Genomic DNA, 12,116 nt, shown 5'->3' with positions numbered 1-12,116 from the left:
CATCCCATTCCAACATCCTGCCCTTTTGTGATCCTGCAACCTTCAATTCTGTTTGCTAAATCCACTCGTTAGCACTGGATCATCAGGTATGTAACGCCTTGGCATCACAGGCAAGTACTGATAGCTTGTAGTCTCCTGTTTAACCATTATATTTTCCTTAGTTTACTTGCCATCCAGACAAGTGGGACAACCTATTCTTCACAATCTGGGCCAAATGTATGTCTAACATCATGTAGTTTGAAAGACATTAGCCAAAATTGTGCCATCTCTAAGAAAAAATCAATGATGGTGACATTTCCAGCAGTACAGACAACCCTGTGTTCACAGCTCATCAACTTAACAAAGCATCTCAGCCTAATTTCCTGCCTGGCATTTTCAGGTACATGAAACAATACATAACACTTGCCTAAATAAACCATTACATCGTGAGTTTTTAACATGACTGTTGTTACGTTCACCGGTTAAATGGGTAAGATTGGCATCGGGGAGCCGGTGAACAATAATAATAAAAAATTAAAAAACTGCTGGTTCAGCTGGTGAGGATATGCAAAGGGGGCACTTAAGAAGCTATTTAATAACCCAATAACAATGAAACTGACATACACATATAGATTTAACATGAAACTAACATACATATACATATAACACAGAAATAAATACAACAATAAAGAACCCAGCTTAATACCTAACAATAATACTAATCCTATATGGAGGCAATGTGGAAAAAACGGGACGAGGGGAAGTGATACTTATGAGGTGTTGCAGTGATGAAGTGGATCCCATGGTAATCCAAGAGGCGTTGTGTTCACTGGTTGAGGCCTTGACCTCGACTGACTTCCAGAAATCAGGGAGCTCACTTAACACTTCGCTTGAGTCGAATGGGGCCGCGTGAATCCAACTTCGGGACAGTAGCGGGGCTTCATGAGACGGTGACGTGGAGGGTTCATGAGACGGGGATATGGAAGGGGAGGTGGAGAGGTGGCGACTGAGGTAGCAAGCGGAGGAGGTGAGGGTAGAGGAGTATGTTACAGGCGGGCCGTAACACTGTTTTCATTGCTGTCTTCATGCTCTCATCCCACTAATCTATTATTCCATTCTTTTCTTTGCAGGCTCTTCAAAACATATACAGTATGCCTGCAATCGCAAACTGCTCCATCTGTCACCGTTCATCGTCATCATCACAGTACACTATCCACATTGCACCTTTACATAATACAGCATACAATGGCCAAATTGTCAAAAGACAGTTTGGTGACAAACAGGGCATAGTTGTTGGGTCACCAACCTGTACACTATGTGCTTCCTTCATTTGCCCTGCCAATGAACACAACAAACGATCACCATCTTGGTGTCATGCATGGCCAGCATGTATTTGGACATGTCTTACTTCCCCACAGTATACAGACCCCAACAAATTCATGCAATTCTTGCCACATTCATTGAGACAACTTTGGCTTCCTTTAATCGAACAATGGCTGCCAGCCATGCGCAATGCTATTGACACACCACCACACTTTCAGGATGTAACACCTCACTTGCAAAATATCAAGGCTCACTTTGAAAGTGGGGCACTTAGTCAAGTCATTAAAGCCCTTAATGACTATTGTTATCCCACAGTACGTTGCCCTGTTGGTTGCTTCATGTTCATTGATGACCTCCTGAGAGACAGGCTTACTCTTGCCCCAGCAACCCATTACCTGGCCACCATATGCCCCTCCTTTCGTGTTTTTTAAATTTGATGATCACTTCCTTGATGGGTCCCGTTCTGATTGGACTCGTCCTTATCAGGACCTCTCATGGCAAAGTGCTCTAAGCCTACTTGATGATGAAAAAGGCTTAACATTTCTCATGTGCTCATCTACTGTGCATTGCTCGCTACGTATCAACAGACTTCATGTGCCCACCAACCCAGTCCTAAAAAACTATGCACCTTCAGCGCCTGATGTTCTAGCTCCAGCAGTCCTCACCAGCAACATGTGCCGACCAGGCTACACAGGTCAATACAATTTTTCATTCCCAGTGTACAGGCAAACTGACAACACTTCAGGCCTCTCTACCTTTCGCTTGTCATCCAAAGTGCAAACATACACTCCATCACCAGAGATTACTGCTGCCAAAGGCTTGGTGTTACAGCATCGGCCAGATATTTTACATGCAGCACAGCAAAACACTCAAGTGGCCTCAACAATTCCACCAATACTTGATTACTACATGTCTGCTCCTGATCATCCGACAGACCAAGATGTTGTCTTCCACAAACAGACAGGTTCATACATTGACATGGAAGATGCTTTCTTCCTATCTGATGTATACAATACATCCTACACGACAATCACTCCCCTGCAGCAAACAAATAATGACATACCCCAACGCAGGAAATTGCAACCCCGGTATTGTGTTCTTACTATACACCCTGCAGATAGCGTTGGTTCTCTACTGCTTTATATACCCAATGCACATTTCATTGGACAACGAAATAACAGTCTTGGACCAATCATATACTCAACCTTGATGACATTCCTCAACAGTTCTCACCTGAATGAAACCTTGCTACAGACTGTGAGGACAGCTGAAAATATTTCAGCCTTGCAGAAAACCTTGCTGTCTCTTCCGCAACAGTTGCGTGCTTCCCATGCATGTGGACCTGTAAATTGTCACAATATTCAAACCCTTACTGATATCCTGAATACAGTTGAAGGCAATTTCCCAGAACAGCGCATTGCGCTCTTCATCCAGTTGGCATGCAGCCAAGTTGCATCATTCTAGTTTCAAACCCTGCAGGACTTAGAACGAATCATGGCTATTGCTGAGAAGAACATTCTCTTCATGACAACAGATGTACCTCATGTTGAAAACCTCGATCTACCAACTGATCTGCTTCAAGATCAGTGGCACCTCATGTTTTCACTTAGTGCCAGAGAAATTTCCAGATGCATGCACGTTGCAGCATCAATACTGCTTGGTAATCACTTCCAGGCCAAGCCATAGCAAACCCTCTGCCTGCTCAGCAACATTTCCTTATGTATGTGCGCTCAGGCTATCGCATCAAGCTGGCTCAGAGACTTATGCTTGAGAGATGCTGTGGTCAAACACAAGCAAACTGTGTCTTTCACAGTCAGTTGCTTATTCGCTAGGCACAGGGCATTCATCTCACATGCAGTGTACCGACATGCACTTGTGTTCTTTTCTGGTGTTGCCCCAATAACTTTGGGGATACACAACAGTGCACTGTTGGATTGTGCAAGAAACATTTCAAGTTGGCTATTCATGACCTTCCCCATGGAACATTCACTGTAGGCAATTATGGCCCAACCCTTCCAACACCTTCTGTGCCCACTGCAAGAAAACAACATCGCATTCAAGATAACCACAATGATCCTTCTGATGAAGATGACACTGACGATGATTACGACCAAATTGTGACTTTTTCTTTGGACTGCCATCCACCTGTTGATGAGGAATTTTCTGGGCTACTGAAGGCCATTCAGTCATTGGTGCCATTCCATCAGTCTTGTACACTAATGTCATGCTGAAGTACCACCAGAAAACATTGGCACCCTTGAAAGACCACCTCATGACAAGAATATTGGACAACAGTCTTCTAACATCACATGACATGTCATACCTTCAGTTTGCATTTGACATCATACTTAACAGTGACCTCAATAGAAATTCTGCAAAAATTGCTTGCCATAGAGGCTTGGAAGCTGTTGTTAGAGATGGGGAGAAAATACATCCAACACAAGATGGCCTCCTCCATTTTGATGAAATTGACTCTCGCAGACAAGTTAATCAACTAGTTGCCACACTGTGCACAGAGGGCCCGTGGACCTATTTAATAATAATAATAATAATAATAATAATAATAATAATAATAATATACAGTTTATTAATTTGGCAATGTAAAAAATTACACTGAAAATGTACAAGGGGGGGGGACATTAAAACAATGAACTGAAATGCTTAACCTAACTATGGATCTATTTCTTCACCTTTACCTGCAATGACACTGCCACTCCAGGTTTGGCCCCACTTAGAGCTGCAATACAGCAACATGCTGACCAACACTCCCCAGAAAAATTGCATGACTTGCTACAAAATTACTCTGTCATGCTGACACGTGCATGGGAACGCACTGTCCATTTCATGTGGCAGTACATAACAACTAGCCATGAACAAGTTTTAGGACCAGTGAAAAGTTCATGGATGAGATTCGAATTTCAACGTGATGGGGCCTTGGGCAATCGCCCTCATGTCTATGCAGGCTTCACACTAGAAGATGAACCTCTGGCTACAACACTATCACGTATTCGATGTTCAAACATGTCCATGTGGGCACCAGATACAGGTACTGACTACGATACCTTGAAGGCAGATGGTCTCATCCAGTTTTTTCAGAGTATGAAAACCTACAGCATTTGGCATCCACATTGCAACAACATTCCTGCACAAAAGCAGGTGGCAGAGGCATGAAAAGGAAATCTAAAGATGACACATTCATTTGTAGAGTTCCCAGACACCCTGCAAGCTTCTCCTACGAGTTTGAGAACCATGGCATCGTATATCCTGAAGACACATACAACACCCTAGCCTACCTTGATTGTGTGCATGTCGACAACATTGGGAAACTGGACCATATGGCACTATCCAGCCCAAATTGACGAACACTTTGTTCCGACAGTGCCTCAACTCTGTAGCAATGAAGTCTAGCACGAATGTACAGGTCTGTGATAGAAAATTCCAGGTTTCATACTTGGCCAAATATGCTGCAGGCATAGAGGAGAGATGCCCTGTCCAGCTTTCCACAACCTCAGACCCAGGGCAGGTATTAGTACAAGCACACAGTCTCATCAATACCAAGATATCGGGCCAGCGCATGCACCCTCTGAATGCCAGACCAACAATGCTTGCAAGAGAACTGGCTCTTTACTGAGATGATACGATATGCACTTCACTTCCCTTATGTCATCTCCAGCACCACATACGTCCATGCATCCACTAAATCACCTGAATGTCGCTCTGCTATTTTGAAACATAGACGACACAATCCTCAAGATCAACAACAAGAACAGGATTGTGGTGGTGGACTGCCTCAGACAGCTGTTGACAGATTGGCCCTACCACCATGGCGACAGTTCACACCAGCTCAGGTTACTGCCATCTGTAGTCACCAACAAGGCCATTACCATCTAGACAACACCTCAACATTTTCCATTAGACCACCAGAGCTCCTTCTCTTTTTCACTTTGGAAGTCTACCTACGCTGGTTCACATGGAAAAAGGAACCAAAAGCACAGCTGAATCCCATCCTCAATGCTTCTCATCTCATTGACGGTGCTGGCCGTTGTGTTTGCATTCATGCTGCTCATGTCTCACAAGCTGCTTCCTACATCCATGCCCTCACAACCTGCAATGATCCAACTGTCGCTGTCATTGCTACAAATCTACATGCCCACATATTTGGACCCATACACCACCACCAACAACAGGAAGCTCCTGCAACTGAACACTACCAGCAGTTTGTTGACACAACAGACATGAGACTCAATGTGGTTGTTTTCAAGGCACCATTTCCATCAAATCTGCCTGAATTCTTTGTCCACATCATCTTGACAATGGGACACTTCAATACTAAACAAGACATATATGGGCAACCAAACATGACTGCTGCCTTAAGGGCAGCTAATCTGATAGGCAATGACGACCCTGATGAGACTGATGTCAAAAACATCACCTGCGCATACGTCACAGACCAACTCCTATGGTATCCCTTTGGTTCACAAGCATTCAGCAAGCACCTCAGTGATGCCCTTCAGACATTGCAAAGTATACTTCTTGAACCGCAACTGCACAGTCCACTCCCATCAACTACAGAAAAAGACATTGCAGATGCTATTCGAGACGACCTCATCATTTCCTGTGATATACTGCTATAGATGCTTTGCGAGGAGAACCTATTCCAAATTTTCCAGATGCTGAATGCTTCAAAGAAGGTTCAGTTGACTTCCAACCACAGATTACACCAATCACAAATCAAAGTGTAGCATCATTACAAGAACAGAACAGGGCACTCAATACATGCATCACAGCAATAGACAAATTACACAATAAACAACCCAGCATACACAATTGCATTGTAGTTGCCGGCCCCTGAGCAGGGAAAACTCACATTTTGCTCCTTGCAAATACATATGCCCTTTCGAAGAATATGCCATTACTCTTGGCAGCCATCACCTCAGAAAGAGCAAGACGCCTTAGAGGCATCCATATCCTTATACTATTTCACATTCCGGTCTTAAATGTCCATGTCCAGACGATACAACACATTGTGTCCTCAGCTCTCATGAGTCTCTCAAAGAAACCCATACAACTGGCTATGCTTCAGCGACTGAAAGTGTTCTTCATAGAAGAAATAGGCCTTCTTTCAGCTCAGCTCTTTGCTGCACTTGACAACATTCTCAGGTATGTTAGAGGCTCCAATCAGCCAATTGGGGGCATTTTGGTCATAGCCACTGGTGACCCATACCAGTTAGCTCCAGTTGATGGCACACCATTCTGGGCCAGTCACCATGTTATGACCTCATTCCACATTATCACAATGAGGCACTATGTCAGAGCATGCCAAGATGCAGACTTACAGCAACTGATACAGATACTGCGCAATGTCAACATCACAAATGAGGAAATTGAGAACTTCATCCACATCATAGCACATCGATGCCTACCACATGCTGTCCCATCATGGGATGATGTACCATCACAAGCCTTGAAGATCGTTGGCACCAAGGCTGCCTGCCAAGAAATAATTGACAGATACATTGCCCAAAAACAATCTGACCCAACTCTACAGTGCAAAACATTCCTTGCTACTGATGAGGTTGAGACTACTCAAGGGATATGGGGCCATGCGAATGCCAATGTTCAATTTCAGCTTGACAAAGCCTGTCTTGAGCATAAGAAATTGGTCCTATTCAAGGGACAGATATTTCGCCTTACATACAACAATACTGTTGCCTCAAACGGGGTACCTCGCTTCTCTCAAGGTCAACTCTGCATTCTTATGGACTTGCCAAACGAAACTCATCACTTGCGTCTGATGCTAGTCCCACCTGGAGTAAGGCAAATTCCTACACATCCAGAAAACATGCCCAATAACCATCAGTGGGAGTTATTCTTCCTTTCACGAACTCAGGCACCATTAGTCATTATTGGCAAAGGTCACACTAAAGGCAGGCGCATTCAATTCCGTGTCACCTACTACTATGTTTGCAGCACAGTACACAAGGCACTTGGTGAGACATGTCCCCAAATTGCCACTCAGATATCAAGTCAACAACGCAAATACCGACTGTGGGAAAGAGACTAGTTGTTGGTCCTCATCAGCCGAGTAAAGCACTTGGACAACATAATATTAGTGACACATGACCGTAATGACACCATTATGGGCATTAGGAAACTACTTCAGAATACTCCACAATGGTTACACCACATCAAGAACATTCTCTCAGCACTAGACAGTACAACCCCATCAGCTACTATTCAACATACTCATGACCCATATCCCCCTACCATTCTAATGCAACAGTTACCTGACAGCAGCATTGGCTTTGTTTACATGTTGGTGAGCCACACCCATCGCAATTTTGCATATGTTGGTGAAACTGCATGTATCCAACGCAGACTTCAACATCACAACAGTAGTCATGGTTCAAACTTACGAACAATCCCCAACTCCGCCCTTGGATGTGATTTGTGCTAGTGTACCGATTTCCAGAAAATGGTGACCATCAGGCAAACATCAACACCAGAAAGAACTTTGAACACCAATGGCACACCCTGAACGCTCAAATTCATCTTCCTAACACTCGCACAATCTATACAAATGGCAAAATTGTCTTCAACCGCATGTGTCACAGATACCCAAGTCTCCTATGGGAGAACTTCGGACACATTCACCTATAATCTCCAGTCAATGTGAGTACAGACAATATCCCAATATTAATTTCCAACCCCAATATCAGTAGGTGAGAGGATGCATTCCCAGTATGGGCAATGCATCCTCTCACCACCAGAAATCTTCATCTACAACAGTCATTTCTCCTACCACATGTATCATGCTTGCAGCAACACAACAAAATATCATCCACAGCATTACTTTGTCATGCCATACCAACCTTTCATCATGCCTTTCAGAAACACTTTGCACACAGCTAATCCTGGAAACTAGGAACACTGATGAAACAGTCACCAACAATCTCCCTAACATGATACTCAGCAACTACAGTTGACATTCACAATCTTGTGCATATGTTCGGTGGCACAGTCAAGTGCAGCCTACATCCAACCCCTCAAAATAGCACATACACCACTTTGAGCTTTCTTATGGTACCACCCCTGACCACTTATTCATCATCCTCAAGTCATCATCATCAACTTAACCAGCACGCCACTGAAACCATCACAGCAATTCCATCTAATGACACTTCTCACACCCTTTCATTTTCATTGTTCATAACACTATCATTAACCTACAACCCCACCCCTACCCTCTTCATATGACAATAATGTTTTTTTTTTTCTTTCTCATTCCAGACATCAACATGCTAGCACAATATTTGGAAACAGGCGACCTGGCTACAGCCATGGCAATTTTCAATCATCCAACAGTGACAGATGTTGCACTATTAGAAGTCTTGACCGACACATCGGAAAACACAAGGTTGACAGCCCAAGTGCTGTCAGTGAAGAAACCCAAACCCAAGAAGTTCCAGAAGGATGGCAACAAATTCTCCAAAATCGAGAAACAGTACGACAGGCTTGTTCTCCTCAGGTAAAACATAACGTCCAAACAACCAGCCAACTGTAATCATGACTTTTCATGACTGCAGTAAAACAACTGATTAACCTCAGCGGGCCTTCCCCCAAAACAGTAGTTATCAACCATTCTTGCACTGCCTAATGCAACAGGACACTCTTTCTTTGCCTGTACATGTGAAATACATCATAACCAACATTGTAATTGTAACATTTCTCATTCCACTGACAACGACAAATGACTTTCACACCTCAGCTAATCTTCTTCTGTACATCAATCTTTCAGAGAACTCACCGAAGGAGACCTCTTCTATCTTCTCACAGAAACACCTATGGACACCAGACAACTTTTCAAAATCCAGAACTATACATGGATTGGAGCAACCGTGGGACTATTTGATCCTGAATACAAGACAATGCTTAACCACTGCTGCCCATAAAACCAACAGTTGTCGATCGCATCACAAGACCATTCGTCGCAGAGTACTCAAATAAGCTCATCCCACGAGCTCTGTACATCAACCAAGCCACAATATCTGTTACAGATACATATATTGTGATACAGATACGTTATCAAAGGTTGTGGAGCGGACTTTTGCGACAGCCAGCATGATGTCAACACTCATTGCCCAGCTACGGTTACCCAGGACATAGCAAAGCTGGTAATACAGTGCCGAATCACATCAAAACAGGCCAATATCAGCAACACTTCCTCACCTTTGCATCCTTTTCAAGGCTGATCCTCACAGAACATGCAATGAAGGTGTTACCCAACTTCTTCCCATCATATCCAGTACATTGTTATGTAACAGAATTACTTCATGAGCACCTAATATGAAACCACTAAGAGCCAACCTTCACATCCCAGCTATAAACTATAAAAAATATACAGTGTAGCAGTACAGTCAAACAAAATCATTACCAATGCCCATGCCCATTTCTTGATTTTTGTCATGTCATAACTTTTCATTGTAGCAACTGACGTATCCCTTTCACACTGTCTTATGCCTCACCTAGTACACACTGAACAATGTTACTCCCTTTATTTCAGATAACAAGTGCACAAATCCCAATGCTAGAGTTCAGAAATCACATCAACGAGGTACTGCGTTACTATGCTGACAATGGTGTCACCTGGCAGATCTCTGGCTGGTACAAGCCTGGGCTTTGTACCAATGATGAATAAGTGGGTGAACCAAAATTCCATGTCACATGTGTTACACCAAACAGAGTATTGGAAGATGCACCTCTGTTCAACATTCAGGTACAAGACAATGGAAGACGAATACTTGAGGCAGCCATACAAAGGCCATGCCACCAAAGCGTCCCAGCACCACAGCAGCAACGCCAACGACCAAATCAAGCAGTTCCAGCACGTCAGCCTATTCAGCAGCACGTCCAAGCACCGCCACTGCAACATCAGGCCACTGAGGCTCTGGAAGGACAGCATCAACCACGACAAGGGCCACCAGCATGTCAGGCCAACCACCAACGTGGCCAATAGTTCAGTTAAACGTCAGACACAGACAGCATACTTACACCACCATAGAGAAATTTGAGGATGTACAAAAAACAACATACATCATTTCCCACTAAATTATTTGTGATTGGTTTATAATTCATCACTTATTTGGAATGTAACATACTACGGTAAAACTGTGCAGGCAAAAAAAAAAAAAAAAAAAAAAGAGAGAGACCTGCCGATGTCGAACTTTCACATACGTGCAAACAGACTATGGACTATAAAGCTGTGTATGAGATTTCAGTATTATAACCTGTGATGGATGTCAAACCTTAAAGGCCAATTCCTTCAAAAGTGGATTGCCTTTTAATGTTGTTGCCTTCTGTGGCATTGTGTGCCCACTACTAAACATAGTGAATACCGTACTATTGTTTATTGCACACAATGTCATACAGGACACCTTCATTGAATGGCTGGCCACTTCCTTCGAAGAAGTTGCCCTTTCAACACTCATCTTGTTAGAAAACAACATTTGTCATTGGGTTATACCACGTCACTGTTTATGAATGAGACTTACTACTTTTTTTCAACAGAGCTGTGAATATGAAACCTTGAAAGGCAATCTGCTTTCAGACATGAATTTCCTCATCAGCATCATTTTTCAGTCATCGAAATCCATAGAAGACTCCATATTGTTGCAAATTTGCTCATTTTTATACATGTAAGACAAGTGGTACAGTGTAGGCCTTACAGTATATCCTGTGACAATAATTGATACCATGTATGCAGAAGAATTTCTTAATTACTGTACACATACAGATTACTCCTGCACGCCTTGGTTTACTGGTACTAATGGTTATAAAAGTCATACATGTATTACGACAATTACTGGCCCACATATTCCCTCATGGATGTCATTTTTCATGTTTACTACCATATACTGTAAGGTCCCGCCAGAGAGGATGCGAACCATGCCCAAGGTACATAGTTGGTTATTCTATTGACCCCATGACTACCTCCAAGGTATCCTAGGTGGTCATTGGGTCAATCAAAATGGTCAAATACCTTTAACATTGGTGTTGGTCTTTGAGTGGTTTGCATCCTCTCTCATGGGACCTTACAGTATATGTACTTTTCCACTTACAAGTTGAGGATGGTAACCTTTTTTTGTTTACTACTGCCTATGACATGGCAAAGATGTATACTCATTCATTTTTATTCTCTTATGGAGTGTGATTGTTATTGCGCCTTGTCGGGGCTACCTCCAGATATGGAGATTCAGGCCAGGTATATAGATAGATGACAAACATGCCAGCATCATACATGTACATGTACGTGTAATAAAGCATTATTTTTTATACAAATTACTCCTCATCAATCCTTGTATACTACTGGCACATTCTGTTTTGCTGCATTACTTGCCAAACAATACACTTCCTCATGGTCACGTGAGCTCCAGAAACAAATGTGCTATTCTTATTTATCTCGGATCACGCCAATGTGCATGACATACATAACTGCAGTGTGGTGGTATTGTCACATTTGCTTGATAAGTGAATGCAAAGCATTCCAATCTTTTACATTGGTAAAACTGCCGCTTCCCCCTGGACAATACATGTACTCGTACATGCATCAGGTCTGGAATACTCTTTCAAAACTTGCTGTTGTGTATGGCAACTAAACTTTTGTCCGCCAACAAACAATACCATCCAAAAAAGTACAGCCTGATTTCAAACTGCAAAAAATTTCCCCCTGCAGTTATTCAGTACTGTCATTATTGAGGAAAAGCAGTTAGCCATCCCTTATATTACTCAAGTATCAGGTTCATAACTCGCTATGT

The 12,116-nt window shown here is 42.9% G+C and overlaps 1 pseudogene; it reads left to right on the top strand.

The window, feature by feature from the left end:
• Positions 1-5,264: 5,264 nt before the first annotated feature.
• On the top strand, positions 5,265-11,739 carry LOC123501432 (annotated as a pseudogene).
• Positions 11,740-12,116: the final 377 nt, after the last annotated feature.

This window comes from Portunus trituberculatus, chromosome 9 (assembly GCF_017591435.1).
Source record: "Portunus trituberculatus isolate SZX2019 chromosome 9, ASM1759143v1, whole genome shotgun sequence".
Classification (NCBI taxonomy): Eukaryota; Metazoa; Arthropoda; class Malacostraca; order Decapoda; family Portunidae; genus Portunus; species Portunus trituberculatus.
Note: the sequence above shows the minus strand (reverse complement) of the source record. Positions and strands in the feature narration are given on the sequence as shown.